The sequence below is a fragment of the Cervus elaphus genome, chromosome 8, assembly GCF_910594005.1.
Source record: "Cervus elaphus chromosome 8, mCerEla1.1, whole genome shotgun sequence".
Lineage (NCBI taxonomy): Eukaryota > Metazoa > Chordata > Mammalia > Artiodactyla > Cervidae > Cervus > Cervus elaphus.
The window spans coordinates 25,920,781-25,947,315 of record NC_057822.1 but is presented as its reverse complement, the minus strand read 5'-3'; the positions used below and the strand labels follow the sequence as shown (position 1 = coordinate 25,947,315).

Here is a 26,535-nt window from a genome sequence, read left to right as displayed (position 1 = left end):
TGGACAAAGTGAACTTCCTTAAATAGACCATCCAAGACATATACCTTACTGTGAAAATGATACTCTTTGAACTATTTTTTTTTTTAAACTTCAAATCCCAAAGCCATTGTTTATTATAAAGATGATCCTAGACCCTCATGATGAGTTCATTTGCTGGATTTCTGGAAGTGAGCACAGGTACCAGGGCCTACAAACATTTTGGATTCACAGTGCTGAGGATCAGCTATCAGCAGAATCTGCTGCTCATACTGGGTGAGTCTTAGAAGCCTCATCTACATGTTTCTGCTAACAGGCTATGAAGGGTTTGGAGATGGACTGGCAGATGGTATAAATCTGGGCCATGTGATCACCTCCCTTCACTGAGACTCAGATGTCCACCCTAGAAAATCACTCCTTGCCCAGAAGCAGAAAAAGCTTCAGTAGCTTATAACGCAGTGTGCATGGCTTGATCTCCAGAGGAATTGTTCACCTTGATGAGGGCATTGCTTCAATTGCAGTGCACCATAGCTATGGCTGTCTGCTTGCTTGAATCTGAAGATCTTCACCAACTGCAGAGGGCCCTTGGATCACAGGGCTGGGGGTGTAGACAAGAGCTCCTCATCTCACAGTGCTATAGCCAGAAAAGTGTTACATGTACACATTTTGTGCTTGCACGCTTTCTATCCTACACTTGTGCACTTGCTCATCAATTGTGTCCTATGTCTCCCAGGAAAGAATTCATCTGATGAGGTTTGTTTTTTTTTTGGGGGGGGGGGTAAGGGGGGTTGGTGAGCAGGAAGCATTGTGTAAAAATCACCCAGCAATGAGTTAGGAGACTGGGGTTCCAGACCTACCGATGCCATCAACTAGCTGTGTGACCTTGAAAAGGATACCTAGGTCAAGTGACTCACTTACAAATCAACAAGTTAAACTCAATCAACAAGGCTCCTTATGGCTCTAACTTACAATGGGTTTTTTCAGAGAAGATTTAGTATTTTTCCATTTTTAAGAATCTGTTCTTTCCAATTGGATGGATTAAAAAATGACAAGAACTTAGCTCAAGTTCTAGTGCAAGAATCTTTGCATCTTGGCTTGTAGTTTTCGCTCTCTAAATTTGTTCCCACCACAAAACTAAGGAAAAATAAAATATTAATGGCTTCACATCTATGAAAAAGAAGCTTTCAAGAGACTTTCCATCCATGCATTCAGATTTACTGCACTGTGAACCGGTGGGATCCTGCTGCATTTATTTAAACTTCTGCCACCATCATTGTGAATATAGCCAGAAGTCTCCTGTGGGCTATGAGATGAAATGCTGAATGGCAACAAAAGTAAACAAAGCAACATCTCACTTTCTATTCTCTTGGTTATACCATTGGTGTTTAATGACATAAAAAATACCCAGAAGCTACAGTTGAGTTAAGCATGAGCATAAATAAAGTGACAATCCAGCAAGCTAGAATGTTCATATTCTAAATTCTAAAATCAGATTCCTCTCTCTCCAGGCACCCTTCAAGGTAAATTTATATTTCTTCTCCCCTTACAAAATTTACTTTACCAGATGTCTTTTCTAAAATTGAAACTGTAGTTCAGGAAGCACAGTGAACCTTGGGTGAAGTTCATCTTATGTTCACTCCCTTCCACCTCTTCTGTGCTCTTTAGTCCGAGGTGGGCTCTTTTCCCTGTGCCTCAGGAATAGAGCATCGTTTTGGACTGTCATGTCCCAAAGTAAGGGCAGTAACTAAGGATTAGAAAGGTCTTAAATTTGGAACACTTTAATTGGCTAGTCTCTTTTCCATATATTTATATAGCTTGATAATAAAGAGATCAGGGAACTAACTAGTTCTAACTATTCTAACTGGCAGTTTATCTCAGTTAGAACCAGGGTTGTCTAAGGTCTGGGAAAGGTGATGGGAGCTGTAGTGTACAGGTATCTCTAAGTTACAGTGGCAATGCACACAGTGCATCAGGTGAAACATGAGTTGGGCAGGTCATTTGAGATTCAGGTAAACATTGTTATGAAAAATTGGACCAGAGTGGCATAATTGAGAGTCTGAATGAGGATGCCTCTGGCATAAGGGCTTAGGGTCGGGGAACTAGACTTCCAACCATATTCACAGCACTGATTAACTTTTTGGTTTTAGGAGAAAATTGCATTGCTCTGAATTTTTTTCTCATCTGAAAATTTATTCATTTGGCTATTTATCCAAAAGGAAAGCTCCATTTAATATTTGTTTTAAAGAATAAATAGTTTTAATTTACAGGTAAAAAATGGAGAAATGAGAGAAAAGAAACATGGAAATAAAAACACTCAGCAATTTAAAAGACAGAAAATACTCCAATATGACCAAACTGCAAGAGTTTAAGCGTGAGGCAGGTGAAGCTGGGACTATTTGTGAAGAACCTTTCATGCCATATTGTGGCATCAGAGCCATGTGGACTAAGCAATGGAGACAAATTGTTTGTTTAAGTGGGGAAATAGTGTGTTCAGCACATCGTTTGCTTTATTGCTTGGAGCATAAATAATGCTATGACTCTTTTTAACATTGAAATTTAATTACTTAAGCCTCCATCTCTCAGATAAGAAGGGACTCCACGCCCTTTCTCCAGACCTACTTCCACCAATAGTCTAAGAACGATACAAGTGAAAGTGAAAGTCACTCAGCAGTGTTCAGCTTTTTGTGACCCCACGGACTATAGAGTCCATAGAATTCTCCAGGCCAGAATACTGAAGTGGGTAGCCTTTCCCTTCTCCAGGGGATCTTCCCAACCTAGGGACTGAACCCAGGTCTCCCGCAATGCAAGTGGATTCTTTACCAGCTGAGCCACAAGGGAGGAAGAGTGATATAAATCAGTCCAAAGAGAATAATCATGATTCTGAACAAGGGACTACAGGCCAAGGGGGTTGGAAATGAGATAATCTGTTTTCTGCTGCCACTGCTTCTGTCACTGAAGTTGTTGAAAAGTGACTTTCTCTTTTAGAGAAGAGGCTTCTTTAAATCTGATGTTTTCTCTGCTCCCTGCTGCAAGGATCACACTGCTTAATGTACAATTTTGTTTTAAGTAAAGAAGATGAAAAAATTGGTGGTTTCTGTCCAAGTTATGGTGACTCCATCTAACTTAATACTGAAACAGGGAGCTCCACACCACCATTAGCCTAATCTTTCAAATCCAATTATTTGTATGTGTTTATACAGTCACTTCCCCAGATTTCCCCTCCCCCTCACAAAAAATCTGGTATCTACAGTAGATCCACAAATTCCCTTTGACCCTCCTACTTTGTCTTTTGAGTTTAAAAGTCCCTTCTCATGTTCATTCCAATTTCATACCTATTTTCTGTTGCAGAAAGGGAGACATTCTTTGTGGAGAAAAATCAAGCTGTGTTAACACTGCATTTTATATAATAGCCTGTAACAATTTCTCAAAGTGAGAGCAACCTGTACAAACCTTACATGGGAATGACTAATCAAAGAAATATAGATTGCTTAGATTACTGAGTCCCTTCTTGATCCAATAAACAGAACTAAAAATGGTCTAGAGATGCATTTTTAAACACATTCTTCCAAAGGTTTCTATGCACAATGGAGTGTCAGAAACACTTACAGAGCTGTTGAGGATAAATAGGCAAGCAATGATGAGGGTTGTTCCTATGATAGTGATTGTGGTAAAAGGAGAAGAGGACATGTGTGAGAATCATGTCAGATGTAGATTTCAGAGACAGATTTCATCTGTTGGTCACATTCAGATTGGAGTCAAAGTTGAACTAGCTCTTAAGTGTGTATGGAATCACCACTCAGGAGTGGTTCTCCCTGCAAATCTCCTGAGCTACTTTGCTTGCTGACTGGGTACAATGCGCCTGCATCTAACCGATTTAGCATCTCTACAGAAGGGGTAGTGGAGGCAGTTTTGGTCACACTTTTGGTCATGCTGCAGCTGCTTTATTTTACACTCATAAGCACTAACACAGCAGCCGGGATATAAAAAGAAAGCATTAAGGTGGGTGGATGTTACGTAGACCCGGAGCTCAGAAAGCCAACAGGAGCAAGCAGACTGCTGTCTGCTTGAGATGTGAGCACATGTTGTGCAATTCATTTCACTCCCACATGGCCCTCCCAGGTACTGATGACAGCATCCTTAAAACTCAGAAATCCTAAGCGCATTGCCATGAGTCCTCTTGTGTTTTTGAATCTTCAGTCTAAAACCACTAGCGTATATACAAGGGATCAGCAAGGATGAAGACATGAAAGAACAGAAAACCAAGTGTCATGCATTAAGTCAGTAATCCCCACCCTCTGTTTCATGGGACACTACCCTCCAGGGAGTCAGTAGATTTGTCTCAACAGCAAACACAATAAAATAAAATGGTCAAATACAGGCTTGAACAAAGTTAACCAACTTTCTCTACTGCCCACGCTTAGAATAGTTAACCTGATAATGTGCACAGAAGCTGTAGGGTAACACTTAACAACACACACCCTGGAGCAGGATTGCTGAGATTCAGATATTTGATGGGCTACTTGCAAGCATGTCAATCCTCTTCTGGCTTCAGTTTCCCTGTCTGCAAAGGTTAAGTAATAATCATACCTACCTTATAGTGTTGTAGGAGAATTAAATGAGATAATGAATGAAAGGGCTAGGGCAATCCTTGGCACTTGATAAGTACTCAATAAAACAAGCTTACAAAAGGCAAACCAACAAACAAACAAAAGGGCAAATAACACCTTATGCACTGACTTGACCTAGAATGATTTGGGAAGTGATATAGGATGATTTTATTCGGCTTCAAAACCACTATTGGTTTTGTGATTGTGACTGCAGGCATGAAATTAAAAGACGCTTGATCCTTGGAAGAAAAGTTATGGCAAACCTAGACAGTGTATTAAAAATCAGAGACATCACTTTGCTGACAAAGATTCATGTAATCAAAGCAATGATGTTTTCCAGTAGTCATGTATGGATGTGAGAGTTGAACCATTAGGAAGGCTGAGTGCTAAAGAATTGATGCTTTCGAACTGTGTTACTGGAGAAGACTCGAGAGTCCCTTGGACTGCAAGAAGATCAAACCAGTCAATCCTAAAGGACATCAACCCTGAATGTTCATTGGAAGAACAAATGCTGAAGTTGAAGCGCCAATACTTTGGCCACATGATATGAAGAGAAAACTCATTGGAAAAGACTTTGATACTGGGAAAGATTGAAGGCAAAAGGAGAAGAGGGCAGCAGAGCGTAGCATCACCAACTCAACGGACATGAATCTAAGCAAATCCCAGGAAACAGTGAAGGACAAGGAAGCCTGGTGTGCTGCAGGCCACGTGTTGCAAAGAGTCAGACACAACTTAGTGACTGAACAACAACAACAGCAAATAGGATGGTTGTACTTGTCCCTATCATTTGAACTCCATAAATATAATCATATTTCTTCACGTCTTAAAAGTAGACCAGGAGAGAAAGATTTGAAAATACTCTTCCTTCAAATATATTTTGCTTCTCAAGAACTTATTTTTCTGATTGCTAAGTCAGAGACTGTGGTTTGAAAAAGAGTAGGATATCTATATGTGAACTTAATGGTCTATACTTTTTCCCTCTACTGAGAACATAAGAAAAGGAATTGATATCTATTCCTTTCTGTATCTCTAACACCAGTCCTTAGTGCCTTGACTATTGGAAAATTAAGTAAATGCTTACTGAATAAAGTTTCTTACAGATATCTCTTTTAGAAATTTGGGTAATGAGAAAAAAAATTGCTCTTCGGTTTACTTTTCATAACTATAAAACTCAAACTCCTAGGTGAATGGCTCACAAACCATGATCTATGGACCACTGGCAATCCAGAGTCAATTCCTTGCTTGGGTGACAACTTGAGAGGTCTCAGAGTAAACCAGATTGTTAAATATTGCCTATAGGAACTTAACTTGAAAATGTATGATTCCTGTTAAATATCATTCTTCTCTTGGAAGAATAAATTGGAAAAATTTATTCTGCAATAAATTTGGAATTTTATTGCAAATATTTTATTGCAAAAAATTTTATTGCAAAAAATTGGAAAATTTATTGCAGGAAAATATACTGTGATAAAACAATCTTTTAATCAATGTGTGAATATTTGATTATTAGGAATCTCTGGATATCTATAGCATAGGTAGAGTTATGTTAATTTGTGTGAAGCCATAGTTTTCAACTCTGTCTACATTTTAGGATCACAAAGTTGGGGAGATAGGGGAAAGGCTTTAAAAAGATTTTAAAAAGTTCCAATCTCAGAGATTCTAATTTCACTTATTATATTAAACAACTTGCTTATATCATGTTTCACAGAACATTTAAAAGTGAGTAGTCCTTTTCTCTGGGGCTTCCCAGGTGGCACTAGTGGTAAAGAACCTGCCTTCCAATGCAGGAGACAACAGAGATTTGAGTTCGATCCCCAGCTCAGGAAGATCCCTGGAGGAGGGAATGGCAACCCACTCCAGTATTCTTGCATGGAGAATCCTATGGAGGGAGGAGCCTTGTGGGCTACAGTCCATAGGGTTGCAGAGAGTCAGACATGGCTGAGTGACCAAGCGTGCACACACACAGTCATTTTCTCTAAAGGGGAGATTGACAGAGATTATTTAGGAGAATTTTAATCAAAAGAGTTGGTAAGAACATGAGAATAATTATGGACTCCCAGTGGGTGGACTGCAGTAGCACTTCAAGAAATGGGACCAAGAATGAAAACTGGGACATAAAAACAGAGAAAACACATTCCTCCTATGTCTCTATTTGGCCAAAGGCAAGTGAGGGCATTGGTATTCCTGGCAATGGGCCCTGATGAGAGAGAAATAATGGTAGCAATGATGATGATTATGGTGGTGATGATAATTATGGTGGATATAAGAGTTAACAATTATCAAGTTTCCTTCATATAATGGGAACTGGAATTTTTCTTATTTAATTCTTACACAATTTCTAAGAAATAGATATCACATGAGCATATCTAGTTTCCAATATACACTTGTCACTGTAATTTTTCTTCTCTTCCTTCTATATACAATTTGGGATACTTTGATCTGTACACTTTTGATACTTTTGAAACCAAGAGTCAATCAAATGAAAAATTCATGGATTTCATTAGGACATTAAAGGGCCTTCCCTGGTGGCTCAGTGATAAAGAATCTGCCTGTGATGCAGGAGATGCGGGAGACACAGGTTTGATACCTGGGTTGGGAAGATCCCCTGGAGGAGGTCATGGAAACCCACTCCAGTATTCTTGCCTAGAGAATCCCATGGACAGAGGAGCCTGGTGGGCTACAGTCCAAAGAGTCACAGAGAGTACGACTGAAGAGACTAAGCACACATGTATACATAGGACATTAAAAGCTGATTCAATAATAAAAGTTATTTTTTCAAGTTATATTTCCTAGATCCTCCAGAAGACATGACTGAAAAACAGATACACACACACACACACATACACACAGCCCTTTCTTGTGAACTATTGACATAGTTATTTATGAAAGCCCTAAGGAAAAAGTCAAAAAATTCTTTTTCTAGTTGCCTGGATTCCAGGTGTTCTCAAAATAAGAAAGATGTTCAGCTACACCAAGCATGCAAGGCACTGACCCGACATCATGTGGAGCCCAGTGGTCAACCAGAACACCTGAATGAGGTTTGAATCCAGATGTCAAAGACTATGGCCAGAATGGTTCACTTTAGGGAAAGCCATTCTGGCCCTACGTCTAATAGTTAATGTCTTTATGTAGTTGTCATAGTGGTTAAAAATTCTCAATTATTTTCTGAAAACTTTGTGTGAGGGGAGCAATGCCTGAAAATTTCTTGGTTTTGCCTCTGAATCACACAGACCTTCCAGATAATCCATTTAGGAAATCTTTCTTAATTTTCTCGTTTACCACTTTTGAATAATATAGAATAAATCTGTGTCCAGCTTTTGCCAAGACAATGCACTGAGGGCTTGCAGTGTTCCCTGGGAATCATTATTTTGTTTTGGTTTGCTTGGGTTCAGAACCCTTGAGATGGCCCTGGAGTTTCAGGTTCATTTAAATTGCTGAGTTGGGCCTGGTTTCCATCTGCAACCATAAAATTGCTTTGGATTTCTCCAAACTCAGCCCAGGTTTGCTGAAAACTCATCTAAGAGTTGGCCAGGGTTCACTGAGAGGTTTGCAGATCTATTTGATTATTTAGCTGTTCAGAACCTAAATTTCTAAATTGCCAGGTGAGAACTTTACCTGGTTGGAAATTCTCTCATCTGGAGGCACTTGCTTGCTACACAGACCCAAGTTTAAAGGCTGCCTATTTTTAAGTGTTAACATATCTGAAAGGCAAATACGTTTCTCCAAATCTCAGAATGCCTCTTGAATTTTTCCCCAAATGAATAGCAAAAATATACATTTATCAAATCCCTCTTATATAAAGTATGGGCCCTTATTCCCGGCTAGGGTCTCCTTTTTCACTGGAAGTTACTGAGCTATGTTTTCCAATTTACTTGTGTGAATTACACTTTAGCAAATATGAATGAAGAGAGAAAGAGTTCAATTTCAAAACCAATTAGAGACTAAAGAGTGGGTGTACACCATGGTACATGTGGAAATATATGTGAGTCAATAGGGGTAGACAAATGCTGCTTTATATTTAAAGACAAAAAAAAATGGATAATGGAATATGTTTTTGACTTATGGCATTTTTTAGCAAAGTGGGATGTCATAGGTGGAAAAAAATTGAGTTTCAAATTTTCAGAAGATGTAGTAAAATTTAAATATTTTTCCTTTCAAATAAATTTTAGGAACAGTGGCTACTTTTTCTCCCTCTTCTTCCTCCAACAATCCTTGCTAAATCTAACTTAAACTCAGAAACTTCAGAATGATTTATATCCAAGACATTGTCATCATTATTTTAAAACATGTTCTTCACTTATTATAACTTTTGGAATGCCACTAATCAGCTGCTGTTTCTCCATATCCAGAGTGAGGCATATGGCTAAATGAAAGCTATAATTAAGATTTAAAATTAGTTTGAAATGATTATGGCTAACATATTTGAAGATAATTTTGATGGATCACTAGTAAAATTTAGTTTTGATGGCACCAATATTTAATATTACTTTGTTACTAAAAATTCCAATATAGGTGTCATTGTTATAAATTTCACAAGTCAATAATAATTACATGAGAAAAATTAGAAAATAAGACAAAAGCTGGAAGGTAAGGCAATGAGCTACATGGATAATAGACTGTTTCATTTATTTATTTATTTTTGGTACACAGAAACTATTTAGGTCATGCTAAGTGTGCCTTCGGAGAAGGCAATGGCACCCCACTCCAGTTCTCTTGCCTGGAAAATCCCATGGACGGAGGGGCCTGGTGGGCTGCGGTCCATGGGGTCGCTAAGAGTCGGACACGACTGAGCGACTTCACTTTCACTTTTCACTTTCACACATTGGAAAAGGAAATGGCAACCCACTCCAGTGTTCTTGCCTGGAGAATCCCAGGGACGGGGGAGCCTGGTGGGCTGCCTTCTATGGGGTCACACAGTCGGACATGACTGAAGTGTCTTAGCAGCAGCAGCAGCAGTAGCAGCAAGTGTGCTTGTATACAAAAATGACATACGTTCACATCATAAAAATTGTATACAGTCCATCCTGGTTGAATACTCCAGATACTGTTAGGGAAACCTTTGAGAAGTTTCATAATTCTGCTATTTTTTTAATCTTTGAAACATAAAAATATTTCTTATTTACAATATGCTTATTAGTCCCAATGATTCACACACAAAAATTCACTATTAAACCAGGGAATATTCCATGAAGCCAGTCTTCGGTGGTAGTTCTAATTCTAAAGAAAAGGTATTTTTCAGGGCATAATTATTTTCATTTATTTGGCCTCACTATCCACAGCTGGTGGAAGCATCAATGACTAGATTGCATGCCTTTACCACGAAGCAGAACAATCCACTGATTTCCTCAGGCACTTTGGAAATTAAAGGAATTGTCTAGCATTTTCACTCTTGATCTGGCTCCTAATCAGTGTCCTGCTGGTTTGCGTGATACTCCTCAAATGAATGCAGACTTAATGTCATCCTAGTTTAGCCAGCTCTGAATGCCTGTCACCCACAGTCTTACCCTCCACCCAAGACAGGGACATACAGAGCTCACATGGGGAGTCAATTTTTTTTTTTTTAGGCCAGGTCTTTTCATTGGAAAAAACGCTGATGCTGGGAAAGATTGAAGACAGGAGGAGAAGAGGATGACAGAGGATGAGATGGTTAGATGGCATCACTGACTCAATGGACATGAGTTTGAGCAAACTCCGGGAGATGGTGAAGGACAGGGAGGCCTGGCACGCTGTAGTCTTTGGGACCCAAAGATCGAACATGTGTCTGTAGTCCATGGGCTCACCAAGAGTCAGACATGACTGAGCAACTGAACAATAACACCAATAAAAATGTGAACTCACTTGCACCAAAAGAGATTAGGAAGGAGATGTCTAAGATTAAAAATATCAAAAGCATTATCTTTGTCTTAAAATGTGTATAGCTGTTGAAGGACCTAGCTGGAAAGTATTTAAGCAAAGAGGAAAACAATCCACAAATTTGTTTGGTCTTTTAATCTTGTCTTTATTATTCCAGGAAAAAAAAATAAATAAGAATTACATTTTAAGAAATCCATGTGTAAAATTCAGGGTTACTAAATATGCTTATCTCATAGAGATACTTCCAGAAGTTCTGAACACATGCATACATTCTCAAGGGGCTTCCTGGTGGCGCTAGTGCTAAAGAACCGGCTTGCTAATTCAGGAGGTTGAAGAGACACAGGTCCGATCCCTGGGTTGGGAAAATACCCTGAAGGAGGGCATGGCAACCCACTTCAGTATTCTTGCCTGGAAAACCCCATGGGCAAAGGAGCCTGGCAGGCTATAGTCCAGAGAGTTGCAAAGAGTCAGATACAACTAAAGCAACTTAGCATGCATGAATAAATTCTCTCTCCATCAAACATGTATTCCCTCCATCCATGATGTAGCTGATGTTGTGGCTGAATTATGTGTGTTCTCCCTGCCATTCCACTCAAAACTCATGTGTTGAGTGTCCTAACTCCCATTTCCACAGAATGTAACTATATTTGGAGACTGACTTTTTACAGAAGTGACTACATTAAAATGCGTTTGTTAGGGTGGGCCCTATTCCAATCTGAGTGGTGTCCTTAGAAAAAGAAGAGGAAATCTGGATGCAGACTCACATAGAGGGACAATAGTGCGAAGGGACACAGGAAGGAGATAGCGTCTATAAGCCAAGGAGAGAGGTCTGGGACTGAGCTTCCCCTTGCAGCCCTCAGAAGGAGCGAATCCTGCCACTACCTTGGTCTCACACATCTGGCCTCCAGAACTGTGAGAAAATCAATTTCTGTTATTTATGCCACTAAGTCTGCCATATTTTGTATGGCAGTCTTAGAGAATGAATACAATCAATGAAACTGCACTGAGCAATCAGCCACATGGAAAGTGTATGAGGTCAAGTAGTAAAAAGAATGCCAAGAAGATTTTGAGTGCTAGAAACACCAAACACAAAAATGAGGTAATGAAGGGGAACATGACGTGGTGTGAACGGAGGGGAAGTAACACTTGTGGAATAGCTGTAGATGGCAGCCCTCTGCAAGATGTTTGACATGGGCAATGCAACATTGAATACACCAGCCACCCAGGGAGGCTAAAGGGTCCCAGTGATAGTTGTGAATACAGAATCTCTCTTTAGGAATCCTTTGAGAAGATCCAGGTGGGAGGGGAGGTGCTTAAGGACACTTACCTTTGTGGTTTTCCTGATTTCTGCATTGGAGCATCTTCCAAGTCGATGGAAAGACTAGGTGGCCATGAAGCTTCTAATCTCTTATAATGTACCATGTGTAGGTCTCAGAGGTGATCTATTTATTTATTTTAATAATTAAGTGATAATATTTCCTTTTGGCCACAGAGCAATTTCTGCTTTTACTGCTGCATTTGCACCCAAAGGCCATTTCAACTAAGACAGCAGGTGACATCTTTCATCAACTGCATGGATCAGGTGCTCTCCTGACAAATCCATTTACAGTATGGATGCAGTCTGGCTTCTTCTCCAGCATCCTTGGCATTCTTAAGTTGTCTTATTTAATCTCCCCACAACCCTCTATAAATGTTACCAATCAATCTCTTTTATAGGCAAGATCAAGATCACATTTTAAGTAAAAAGCAGAACCTGGATTTGAACTCATAACTCTATGAATTCTCAATACCTATCCTGCCTCCTCACCCTGCAAGGATGGAAACTGGGAAGAATTCTACCTTTTAACTGAGCATAAGGCTCTTTGTCCTACGATGATATTTCCCTCTAATAGGATTCTGATATAATCCCGCAGAGCAGTGGGGCTCAGCCTCACTGTGCATTAGAATCACCTGAAGAACTTTTGAAAACAGAGATGACCAAGACCCTGAAGTCTTGACTTCAGCTGGTTTGAGGTAAGCCAAGCATCAATGTTTTTAGAGGCTCCTAGAAAATTCTAATAAATATTCATTGTTGAGAACTTCTACCATAAATAGAAGCTCTAGAGGGTCTGGGGGTGGGGGAAAGATAGGAGTAAAATATTACCTTCAAATTTCGAAGTAAAGGAAATCTATTAAATAGAACCCATAATTAACTAAAGAGTTTCAATTTATTTAACAGAAATATACAAAGAAGTCAAAGACAGAGATCAACACACAATTGGCCATTTTTTCCCTAGAATATTCAATTTGTAGACTTTACTAACCATTGCTACTGATTAGAAAAATATTAACATATTTTTCAAACCTTAGAAAAAAATACATAGACACTCAAAACCCACATATGCATGACCATAGCTAAAATGCTTGTCTTTGTTTCTATAAATTTTACTTCTTTAGAAATAAAAACCTCTTGCTGAGGACTGTTTTTAGCAGCCTATTTTAAGGTCCTTCATCAAGCTTTATCCTACTGCCCAGTTCTTTCTCATTGTTCCAGATCCAGACTATTCATCTAATGCTTCACTGAGAACTAAATGTTTTCTTTCTTCCTTAGGCTTCAAAACTGAAGTCATGGTTTCACTATTTGAAAAATCCCAAATTCAAACTGAACATGGATTTTAGTTCCACTGCCATGTTTAAACATTTTTTGATAGAAAATGCTTTATTGCCACTGATTCAAAGCCACAAACATGCTTTGAATCCAATTCAATATACTTCTTATTTGTTCCTGATTTTCTTTTTTTTCCCTTTTAATTATTATTAGAAGGTATAAATTTCCAGGAAAGCTTGGCCCTGACAAGGCTCCATTATTTGCACATGACAAGGTTTATCAAAAACAGTTGGATTTTTCTAAGAAGGCTTTTATGTTTCCTCCATAAAACATAAATAAATGAAAAGGATTAGACTGAGGAAACGGAGTATAATTCATCACCAATGTGAAACATAGTCAACCGGTTGCAGATGGATAAACTGAAGAACTTGGGACTCTGCTCCAGGCAAGAAAACCATCTTCCCTGTGCCAATAAGATGTCTTTAACTTCAGTAAAGTAACAGGGCCTGTTTTGTGGTTTGTGATGTCATTTAAATTTATTAGCCTTCTTTTGTTTTTCAGCATTTAGTATATATGTCTAAAGCAGGTTTTGACTCTTGAAAATCTATCATATTCTAACGTTGGCGCAAAGATATAATAAGGTTTCCTCTCTCTCCCCTCCCCTTTTCTTCCATCCTGTCCTCCCCACCCCCAAATAGAAAAAATAAAACAATAAGAAAACATACAAAACTCTGAGCACTGAAAAGGTAGCGTCTCTGAGCTGCCTAAAACACCATGTTCAGCCGCAGATTTGCTGGTATAAGAATCTGCATGCAATGCAGGAAACCTGGGCTCGACCCCTGGGTTGGAAAGACCCCCTGTTGAAGGGAGCAACTAACTGCTCCAGTATTCTGGCCTGGAGAATTCTGGCCTGGGTTGCAAAGAGTTGGACACAACTGAGCAGCTTTCACTTTCACGTTTATGTGCATAAATATAATTTCTCCCTACCAAGACAAAATCAAGTGTTTTAGCTAGTCTAACCTAAAACATAATACGATTACTTTGGTTTGTAGATCAGTCTCTCGTTTTGTCTTCACTGCCCACCATGCAGTCTCATTCTTGGTGAAACAGAATTTCATGGCACAATTTCCCCCTAAAATCTGTCTGAACTTTCAGAAATAAAAGACTTTTCAAGTCCCATATTCTTTCCCTGCACTTCCATTCCTGTCTAATAATAATGGAGTGCTTTATAGTATATAAATCATATTTCTGTTTAAAAGTGACCTTCTCCATAACCTTTTTGTCTCTGCCTGTCAGCACATATTCTTCTAGTAATAATAAGCTTTAGCCAGGAATGAGGACTCAAAATTAGACTGATTCCAGGAACCACCCTAATGAAGGCTGGGATGTAGCTTATTTTGAAGTTAAATAACTTACCAATTTCCCCCTCAAGTGGATGTGAACTGAATGAGTCATTTTAAAAAATAAAAAAGTTTACTGATAGTTTTGAAAAGGAGGGAAAAAAAAGCCAATAATTTTCAGCTTGAGAGAGCCCTCTGAAACTGACAGTGAAAATGATGTTTTCATCGTTTTCTGTTGAAACCAAATTGGAAATCTATTATTTCTTTCTAATTCTAGCACAGCTTTTAGAAGCCATAAGACATTAAAACTTTAATCTGCTGTCTTTTCACCTGAAATTCCTTTGATCCTAGAATTCTTCAAAATTTAATAATATACTATAATGAGTCATTTAAGCAGGACACATTATATACTGAACTGGCATTTTTTCAAGGTGTATTAACATTCAATTACCAAGCTTTAATACAAACACCTTAGGCATACAATTTTCTAATTTTAATATCTTCCCAATAAAATGTTTTCCATATGGCTGTCACAACTATATTATTTATTTAGAGAAAAATGATTCAAGTCTGAGCTCTTAGAGGGCTTCCCTGGTGACTCAGATGGTAAAGAATCTGCCTGAAATGCCAGAGACCTGGGTTCAATCCCTGATTTGGGAAGATCCCCCAGAGAAGGGAACAGCTACCCACTCCAGATTTCTTGCCTGGAGAATTCCATGGACAGAAGGGCCTGGCAGGCTCCAATCCTTAGGTTTGCAAAGAGTTGGACACGACTGAGTGACTTTCACTTTCACTTTTTCTGAGCTCTTAGAAGCTAGATCCCCAGAAACATTTGAAACTGACTACCTGATAAACAGATGGAGATATATATATATTGTATATATATATATATATATTTTTTTTTTCTCTGTCTTTCAAGTAAATGGTTTCATTTTAAGCCATTGGTGTAAATTTTATACAAATTTTACTTTGGAGTGAATCATACTTTGTCAGGGAATGTTTGACAGGAGGATTCCTACGTGCTGTCTCTCATGAGTCCTTTGTCTCATGACAGCACGCTGTCATGCACGCTGCTCCCAGGGACTGAGGTCATTGTGTGAGGCAAGCATGAGTCTCCTTTAGTAAACATTCTCCTTAGGACAAAACAGCTTAATCTCCTTCCCCTTACTTGAGATATAGATTGTCTCCTGACCTTGTGACTAACGTTACCCCTTGTTCCCTTGGTAACGGTTGCTGTACATTTGGTTTTCTGATCTCTATCATTCCCGAAAGAAGTTTCTTGTACTGCAGCCTATATATACTCATAGAAAAATCATTAAAGCACCTTTGCTCCATCAGAGCTTAGGTCCCCGGGTCTTTTTTGTCTCTCTCTCTCTCTCTTTCTCTCTTTCACTTTCTTATCGTCGACTCCGCACCACAAGGTTCCGGTCCATTAAAGGACCCCAACATACTTAAAAATAAAACAGCTTACTTCCAATAGGTTAATTTATATTTAAGCCTATTCTACATTTGAGATTGGCTTATAACTGTGAGCTAGTTGTTTTTACCTAAATATACAATTAGGAAGGCATGCAAAGTAAAGAGTGTGGTACCTCAGAATATAAATGACTTCCCCATGATGGAAACTCTTTAGGACAGTTCTATCAAGGTAGAAATGAAGGAGGAACATGAGTTGCCTCCATGATCACAGAATCAAGAAATGTCAGCCCAGGCACAAATCTTGGAGATCATCCACATGACCAAACCCTAGCTTGGTCCAGGAGATGTGGCTAGATACACCACAGTGAGAGGGAACACAGGTCATGGATCTGGGGAGATCCAGCAAACTGTGTCTCCCCTTTGATATTCACCTTCCACACTGACACATAATAGATGTTGGAATGTTTTGAAGGAAGGAAGACCATTTACCTGTGTTGAATCCTATGTACTCCCCACTCAGCTGAACACGGAAAGTTTTACATGTGGTAAACCTTCCCATCTTTTCTTTGTATTAAAATAATTTCCTAGAACAGTGTTCAGTGGAATACTAATTTGAAATCCATCATTTTAAGAACAATGGAATGAAGTCCAGATAAATCAAATATTAGCCCCATGTCTCAGAGGGAACAACTTTGGAATCCCAGCTTCAAAACTTTCACACACCTTTACTAAACACTTTCAATAAAGAGACTAATTTACATACTACCTATGCACAGGGGATCTCTTGCTTGTAACCAGCCCATATCTTTACTTTGATATATTGAAGAGTCCTCGTGAGAGGCAGTTTATGTAGGTACCCATGGACTCCAGGCTCTATGAATGGTCATGGCAATTGTCAAAACATAAGCTTGTTAATAACATCCTATCTGATCACACACAAAGACACATGGCTATATTCACTAGTAAGCTGAGTGCAGTAGAAGATAAAAGACCTGAACTCATATGTTTAGACCCTGCCTTTAATAAATATCATCCTAACATCTGGTACATTGGCTGAGTTCCCCTGGGTATCTTCAAGTGGACCTTGCATCTTATTTTCTTTCCCTGAAGCTTATGAGGGTTTGGGAAGTGGAGACTGTGGAGAAGGTTCTTTCTTCTTCTCTTACTCACATCTGTGTATAACTTTAATTGCTCTCAAATAATAGTGAATGAGCTCACAAGTTAACCTTATTGCTCAAAGCATTGTAGAGTACTGAGATCTGGAGATATTAACTACTCTGGCATGGGATTTGTCTGTGAGTTCAAGTTCAAAAGGAACCCTTGATGGATTGGAAGAGCTCTTAATGGTGAGCAGAAAGGAGCTGCCAACAATTGCTGGGCCATCATCCTGGCTGCCCCTATCAGCAACTTTCATCCCAGTCCTTTGAATGTCCACCAGGGGCCAGATGAGACAGAGTCAGGATCTGTGGAATCTCCAGGATTGAGTTTAAACGGAGGATCAGTTGGCAGGTGGCAGCTGAATTATTGAGCTGTGCTCTCTTGTTTGTGTCAGCAGCAAGCTATTCTTCTTTGTCTCTGTCTCAGAGACAAACTGCAGGCCCCTGGTCCATCAAAAACAGTGACTTAGAACCACAAAAAACTCTGGAGGAAAGAGAAATGGTGCTTCTTTTTCTTATGGAAGTGATTGTTGATCAAATCACCATGTTTAAATATCAAGGCAAAACAACACAGATGCAAAAAGCTCTATGGATCCTTAATCATTCATGGTGCTGTTTCTCCTCAATGCCAACACTAAATTTCTGCAGGATGTGTAATTTTTTAAGTATATTTTTTCTTTTTTATTTTCCTTTTAAGTCAAAAATCTATTGTAGTGCTTCTCAAAGTTTAATGTGCATACCAACTACCTGGGGATCTTGGTAAAATGAAGATTCTGATTAAAGACGCCTGGACTGGGATCTAAAAGATGCATTTCTGGAAAGTTCCCAGGTGGCGCTGAGGCTGCTAATCAACCACACATTTGAAGGATCAAGGTTCCAGTGTATTATAACCATGGTTGAGTTGCTGCCATTCTTAGGGTGATATACTTGTAAGTCAATCATGGAGCAGCAGATTGACTTCCCAAATAGTTGCTTTGAGTTGGCATTATAGGTAGGGAAGGTTACTCTTCTAAAGTAGGAAAGATCTTTTGGAGGATAAGTGGATGAAATGAGGACATTTCAATTCAAGCCCTTTCCTTTCATTTATCATCTTAGCTCACAAACTTCAAAACTTTTCAATTAAAAATGAATTATAAAAGAAACACCATCACAGATAAGTTTCAAGTGCTACTTGCCTGAACTTTTACTCTCCTCTAAAAACCAATACTGCTATTATACCCCAAGGGCACCTCAGAATTCCTGTTTTGTCAACCTCACCTTTGCAAGATGGAGCCAAGTATCAGAAGGGTGATTAAGTCAACATTCCAATGAGTTTTGTATAGTTTTGAAATTAGATCAATTGTTATTCACTTCAGACCATATAAAGGTTAAACTCTGCACTTGAAAAATACAGTTGAATCATGATTACTTATCCCAGCCAGCCATCCTGTAGATGTGTTCTAATGTGCTCACTCAACCTCTTCATTTTGAATAAGCAGTTTTCAGAAACCAAACAATGCATCTGGTTTATTAAGTCACTGAGATAGTCAGATGTGTTTTAACTGTTGTAAGAAAGAATAAGGATGGTGATGGAAAAACCACAGAACTTCTAAGGATTCCTGGTAAATATGGCCTTAATCATTGACAAGAAGTAACAAAAAACCCAAGACCACTTTAATATGTGTCAAATACCAACATAATGATCTTAAACCAAGATAACTTTCAAAACCTACTTTCATAATGTTCCTGATCAACTTTCCTTTCCACTATTACACCATTTTTAAGTTGAGTTGGTGTGTGTTTCTGCCTCTTTTTCTGGACTATAAGCTGTTCTAGATCAGTAAGATTACTCCTATTAATCTAGGCATCTCTCTCAGAACTTAGCATGAAATCATATCAGTAGCTTAGTTCAGTTCAGTTCAGTTCAGTCACTCAGTGCATCCAACTGTTTGCTACCCCAGGGACTGCAGCAGGCCAGGCTTCCCTGTCCATCACTAGCCCCCAGAGTCTGCTCAAACTCATGCCCATTGAGTTGGTGACACCATCCAACCATCGCATCCTCTATCATTGCCTTCTCCTCCTGCCTTCAATCTTTCCCAGCATCAGGGTCTTTTCCAATGAGTCAGTTCTTTGCATCAGGTGGCCAATGTATTGGAGTTTCAGCTTCAGCATCAGTCCTTCCAATGAATATTCAGGACTGATTTCCCTTAGGATGGACTGGTTGGATCTGCTTGCAGTCCAAGGGACTCTCAAGAATCTTCTCCAACACCACAGTTCAAAAGCATCAATTCTTCAGTGCTCAGCTTTCTTTATAGTCCAACTCTCACATCCATACCTGACTACTGGAAAAACCATAGCCTTGACTAGACAGACATTTGTGGGCAAAGCAATGTCTCTGCTTTTTAATATGCTGTCTAGGTTGGTCATAACTTTCCTTCCAGAAGCAAGCATCTTTTAATTATTTCTCGGCTACAATCACTATCTGCAGTGATTTTGGAGCCCCCCAAAATAAAGCCTGTCACTGTTTTCACTGTTTCCCCATCTACTTGCCATGAAGTGATGGGACCAGATGCCATGATCTTAGTTTTCTGAATGCTGAGTTTTAAGCCAACCTTTTCACTCTCTTTCACTTTCAAGAGACTCTTTAGTTCCTCTTTACTTTCTGCCCTAAGGGTGGTGTTATCTGCATATCTGAGGTTATTGATATTTCTCCCAGCAATCTTGATGCCAGCTTGTGCTTCTTCCAGCCCAACATTTCTCATGGTGTACTTTGCATAAAAGTTAAATAAGCACGGTGACAATATACAGCCTGCCATACTCCTTTCCTTATTTGGAACCCCTCTGTTGTTCCATGTCCAGTTCTAACTGTTGCTTCTTGACCTGCATACAGATTTCTCATGAGGCAGGTCAGGTGGTCTGGTATTCCAATCACTTTAAGAATTTTCCACAGTTTGTCGTGATCCACACAGTCAAAGTCTTTGGCATAGTCATTAAGGCAGAAGTAGATAATTTTCTGGAACTCTCTCACTTTTTCGATGACTGAACAGATGTTGGCAATTTGATCTCTGGTTCTTCTGCCTGTTCTAAACCCAGCTTGAACATCTGTAGTTGCACAGTTCATGTACTGTTGAAGCCTGGCTTGGAGAATTTTGAGCTTTACTTTGCTAGTGTGTGAGATGAGTGCAATTGTGCAGTATTTTTGGCATTCTTTGGCATTGCCTTTCTTTGGGATTGGAATGAAAACTGATTATTTTCAGTCCTGTGGCCACTGCTGAGTTTTCCAAATTTGCTGGCATATTGAGTGCAGCCCTTTCACAGCATCAGCTTTTAGGATCTGAAATGGCTCAACTGGAATTCCATCACATCCCCTAGCTTTGTTCATAGGTGCCCAACTCTTTGCAACCCCATGGACTGTAGCCCTTCAGGCTTATCTGTCCATGGGGATTCTCCAGGCAAGAATTCTGGAGTGGGTTGCCATGCCCTTCTCCCTGGGATCTCCCCAACCCAGGAATTGAACCAGGATCTACTGCACTGCAGGCGGATGGTTTACCAGCTGAGCTACCAGGGAAGCCCAACAGAAAGAAAGGATCCCATAAATGCTTATTGAATTGAAGCCTACCCCAAAAGATATTTTTAAAATAATTTTTCTGATTTATATGAGGAGAAATGACTTTGAATTATACTAAATATAAAACAAAATATATCTGAAACAGTATTTTTTACATAAAATTCTATTTCATCGCTACTTTGGGAAGATCTTGGGAAAACTGTGGTCATGACAAAACACTTCCCAACCTGACCTGAAGGAACTGAACACTATTAAAAAGAAGACAATGGTGTTAAAGGGTGAGAATCTTCTTAACAAAGGAAGGCAGTAGTAAGATTTTGAGTTTTGAGAGGGTTTGAGTACTTAAAACTAGGCCAATGAAATTAAATGAAGTTGAAGCAACAAGACAATAACTGCTATGTATCTAGTTAAAAGGTATGGTGGCTTTGTCTTTTATTTTCATTGGCATCTCTGTTAGAATGGCAAATATATAGTGAGAAAAGGTAAAACCACCCATGACTTTGTTTTCCTTGTTATTTTCCAATTAGTGATCCAAGCAGTAGACTCTCTTTTTATAAATGTGAGCTCTGTTTAAAAAGCAAAATTTGTTCAAACACAAAAATTGTATGGTGAGTACTTGTTTACAAAAGTAAGACACAGTGCATGCATGCGTGCTAAATTGCTTCAGTCATATCTGACTCTTTGCAACCCTTTGAACTGTAGCCCACCAGGTTCCTCTGTGCATGGGATTCTCCAGGCAAGAATACTGGAGTGGGTAACCAGGCCCTCCTCTCAGGGATCTTCCCAACCCAGGAATCGAACCTGCATCTCTTACATCCCTTGCATTGGCAGGAAGTATGGTGTGTTAATTTGTTTTAATTAAAAAGTGATGATCACATTGAGGGTATTTCAAACATATATATTTGTGTAAGTCCTTCCCTTCTCTTCTTGTTTGCTCTCCTACCACGAGACCTCGCAATGAGACATTTGGTCAATTTGGGATTCTTTACAATGGAACCTTCCTAGGAGTCCCATTGTAGAAACATAAACTGTAATGACATGGAAGAAAGATTTAGATAAAGGTGATAATAAACTGAGAGGCACCAAATGTTATAAATTAACTTTATTTTCTTGAACTTTTAAGGAATGCATTTTGCTTTTTGTGTTTGCATTTGTAGAGCCCTGCTGGGAAAGGGGACCAATGTTACACTGTCTGTTGGTAGATTCATTACAGTTTATCAACACACACACATACAGAGAGGATCCAACAGTTTAAGTAACATGCTTCTTACATGTTTATGCTGGATCCAAACTCTTTGTTCTTCATGTATCTGGAGTTTATATTTGTTCAGTCTCAAGCTTTATTGATTCCCTTCCCTAATTCTATTGATGGTTTAATGATGGATTAATCTGCTTTATGCTTATAATTTCTCTAATTCACTAATAAAATGGAGCACTTTCTTTAACACGATTTTTCGAAACTAGAACATAATTTGTCTTTTCCTCACATTTTTGACATCGTTGGAGTGTTTGATATGGATAGAAAAACAAAGTAACATGAATTATTTCAAATGTCCTAAAAAGTTAAAACAAGCAAGCCTTTAATAATCCACAAGTCAGATATCATAAGGAAACTTACTTCTTTGTAAAGGTATGACCTCAGAGCCATAAACCCTTACCTTCCAAGGGTGTAAAACAAATTATAAAAAGACTAGGCCTAAATTCTCAAGGTGTTAAAACAAGTTTATATCCTATGAATTGATTTTATTTCTGCACCAAGTCATTAATGTAGCCTTGTTTTACCTACTGACATGGTTCCTTAGTATGAACTACTTAATGACATCATCATTAACTTGGTTTTCATTTAATCTTTTCAATGTGTTAGTTTTTATAGCACAAAAGATATATTTAGAAACTTGTTAGTGTCATTATCCACAGATATTCTTTTCTGGACAAATCTCAAGGTAAATTTCTCTTCCTAATGTGAAAATTGCCTTCCTCTTTTTACATTACCTTTTCCCTCTCGGTCTGGAGAGAAGAAACAGCTGTCATTTCCACAGGTTTGTAATATTAAAGTCTATGAAACACGCCTTATAAATAAATTCATTGAAAACTCTTTGAGAAGCAGTAAAGCTTTGCTCTGATTCTTGAGTCTAAACCAAGAATCTGAGTGATTTACAACTGACCTCAGTTGAAAGCCACTGCAGTTTCGTTGGTTCTCTTTTTCAATAATTTTGTAAAGCTCATATTCATATTCAGAGTTGAATAACAAAGCTGTTAAGCTCCTTACATGTCTATTTCTCTAGCAGTGGTACTGAATAACTTATTTAAGTCACTGCCATATTTATTGCACCAGTGAAAACCTGGCATTTGTAAATATTTCTTATTTTTATGGGGTGATTATAGGGTGCTATGCCTTACAGAAAATTCCCTTACAAGATTTTTCTATTCATTGGCTAATACGTAAAGTATTTTACATCCTTATTTTTTTTCAAAAGATCAAAATTAAATTAAATTTAAAAAGGAACAAAAGGACATTTCCAAGCCAGTACAATATGAAAAATGAAAGTTACTGTGCTCTTTTAATACTAAAGTTGACAAAATTCTCTTTAAACTATCAGGCTCTTTAGTTCCTCTTGACTGAGACTACAAATCCAGCAAACAGTTCAAATTTACTCAAGTTAAAATTTAATCAAATCATAAAGGATTGTATCCTATCTACTGCAAAATGCTTGCCTGGAATTTCAATAACTACAGATACAGCCTACACCTTGACCTCATTTCAAAGACAAAATTTCTAAAAGGATGATCTTCAAACTGAAGAGTCCTAAATAACTAGCATTAATAGAATCTTTAGCAATTTAAGATATTCTATGCTATGGACCAAGCACAAAATCAGGCCAGAATGCATTTGTAACATGCTACATTTATCTTTTAAAAATGTTTTTCTGGGTAGTTTTTTTATCACATCTTTTTTCCAAGACAATAGTCATAAAATATTCTTTCCTTGTTGTCTTTATATTTTGCAATTTTGTACTCATTTTTAATTTTTCCAGTTATATTATTGTGCATGTGCTATACTTATTTTTATATGAATAAAAAACTTTTTTATTTTGATATTTAACTACATGTCTTGTGTATGTGTGTACACTGTACACAAGTCAGACTCAGTGTGAAGAAAACTACCAAGTCAGGATTCGAAGGTGAAATCAAAGAGGGGTAAATGAAAAATACAAACAGGAAGGAAATGATGTACATGAAGCAAAACAACTGTAAAGAGATTTCATTTCTGAATAAATTAACAACAAAATTATTTGTGTTTACCTCCCCCTCATCCTCAACTGCCCTGTTATTTGCCTTCCTTGAAAAAATGATACACATCTCAAGTCTTTGAGTTTTTAATATGACTTCCTCATGGTGAATGATAATAATTAAAAAGAAAATATTCATGATAAATCAAGTCAGTGTATCAGCCAAGTTATTGTATCAGTCAGTGTTCCACAGGTAAATAGCCCACTCAAATGGGCCAATTGAAGAATAGTTTCTTAATGAAGGAACCATTTATAAAAGCGTTGACTAGTTTCAACGACACCAAAAGGGAAGGTGAAACTAACACCAGGGAGCAACACCACATAGCGAGGCTTAAAGAGTAAAGAGAGAGGCAGAACAGCTACTAAGATCTGGAGGGAACTTTCTGGACAAGGGCCACCTGGCACCAAAGCTTTGGCCCTGGATAGAGGAATACAGCCATGGTCAGTCAGACCCAGAGCCAGGAAGGGAAAAAGCTAAGAAAATAGACACTGTTCTTATTCTCTGAAGTTTGTGCAATGCTTATCGAGAGCCACAGCTGACCAGAAGCCAGACAGCAGGGGCACCCAATGAGTGAAATCCATGGACACCCATTTCCCAAGATCCAGAGCCAAACTGAGTCTGATAAATAAGCCCAGGGATGTAATGTACAGCTTGGTGACTATAGTAGATAATGCTATCTCATATATTTGAAAGTTACTAGTAGATCTTAAACATTCTCATCGTGAGCGGGAATAAATATAACTGTGTGGCAATGGGTGTTAATTAAACTTATTGTGATGATCATTTTACAATATATACAAATATTGAATCACTATGTGGTACACCTGAGGTGGATATAAGATTATATGTCAATTATATCACAATTAAAAAAAATAGTTCTTATCCAACATAGGCAAATCTATAGAGAAAGAAAGCAGATTAATAGTTACCAGAAACTGGTAGGGGAGGGGCAATGGGCAGTGACTGCCTACTAGGGTTTTCTTTTGAGGTAATGCTAAAGAACAGTGGTGCTGGGCTCAATCCTGTTGGACTCTTTGCCACGCCATGGGCTGTAGTCTGACAGGCCCATCTATCCAGAGGATTTTTCAGGCAAGAACACTGGAGCAGGTTGCCATTTCCTCCTCCAGGGCATCTTCCTGACCCAGGGATCAAACTCACATCTCCTGTGTCTCCTGCATTGGCAGGTGGGTTCTTTACCTGCTGAGCCTTTGGGGGAAGCCCATCATTCCTATAGAACAACTTACCAAAAAAAAAAAAAAAAGAATCCCTCCACCTCAAATATAAGACGATTCTATTTCGTATTTGCCTTGAAAATTAGGAATTTTTGCTTTAAGTGGATCAAACTGATCTGATTAATAACCGATAACTGTTACTTAAATTGACACAAATCCGAGAACAATCCCATCGACCTGGCTAAAAACACTAGCAAATTTGTGCAGTCTTTACAAAAAGTTCATGTGCACATTTCAAGCTTAGAGATTTTGCTTTAAAAAACAGCTCTTCTTCATAATCTAGTCCTTTTCTACTGATTTTCCTTGATGGTAAACCAATTACATCACTGAAGTGTCTTTTTAATTAGAGTTCAGTAGCTCTTTCTAGCGTGGGAATAGAGAGATTAAACATATTTGAGAGCTAAGCTCCAATTTACATGAACTCAATTGTGGTTAAAGCAACTAAATAAAAGTACTGAAGTATAAGACTTTTTATGGCTCACATGAGGAAACGATTCCAAACCACTGTTTTCTCTAATAAGGAATTCCTTCAGTGTATTTTGGAAACAATTCTATAAATGTCAGTATGTTTTATGCTAATTCTTCATATACAATGCATTAATTTTATAGGGATTTAAATCATCAGGTTTTATTATTCTTTTTACATTGTGTATTTCTTTGAGAAGAAACATGACTCCTTGATTTATCTTTGTACAATACTTCAATTGTTGAATGGTATAGGACTTTTAATAAAGTGGTCAGGTACTGAAGAATCGAGTTCGCTAACTTTTGTACAGGTGTCAAAACTTAGACCTTCATCCGAGTGCTTATGCCATCATTAGATGAATAATGTCCTTTAAATGGGGAGACGGTTGTTAGTAGCTTTAAGTTCCCTTCCAGGTCTGATATTCTATTTTCCACTTACAACTTTGCATTTTTGATGCATACAAACTTACATACACAGTCTCATTGGATACTGAATCCTTAAGATACTCCTGCCTAGAGGAGTATCTTAAGGATTTTCCTTAAGGTTTTCCCTGTTTCGCAAATGAGGAAACCAAGATTTACAAGATTTTCACAAGACCGAGAGTGGACTCAAGTTTCCTCCTTCTAATTCTACAACTACCACACCATCAAATCTGGAATTGTATCCTATAAAGATGGATAAACACTCTTTACCTGTATTCCAGGGAAGATAAACCTGTAATATCTAAAAATTTCCTTTTAAGCTTTAGCCTCTGGATCAAAAAGTAGTTTAACATATTGGACTAAATTAAAGAACACTAATAAACATAGGTTTCATTTTGCCAGTCTCTGTCCCTTATGGATGAGAACAGTCTTTATATTAAAATTATTTGTTAATATCTGCAAAAGCAAAAATTTACCACTGCCTAGATTTTAGCATATGACCTCTAAATATTGTATCATTTAATTTTTTATAAAATGTAGAATTTTGTTTTAATGAAAGAAATGTAATGTGAACACTTTCCTTTGACTGTATTCTATTGGCATAGTTTGCAATATATATTCATGTTGTTTAATTTCAA

General features: G+C 38.2%; 1 pseudogene; it reads right to left on the bottom strand.

The window, feature by feature from the left end:
* Positions 1-146: 146 nt before the first annotated feature.
* LOC122698193 lies at positions 147-11,858 on the bottom strand (annotated as a pseudogene).
* Positions 11,859-26,535: the final 14,677 nt, after the last annotated feature.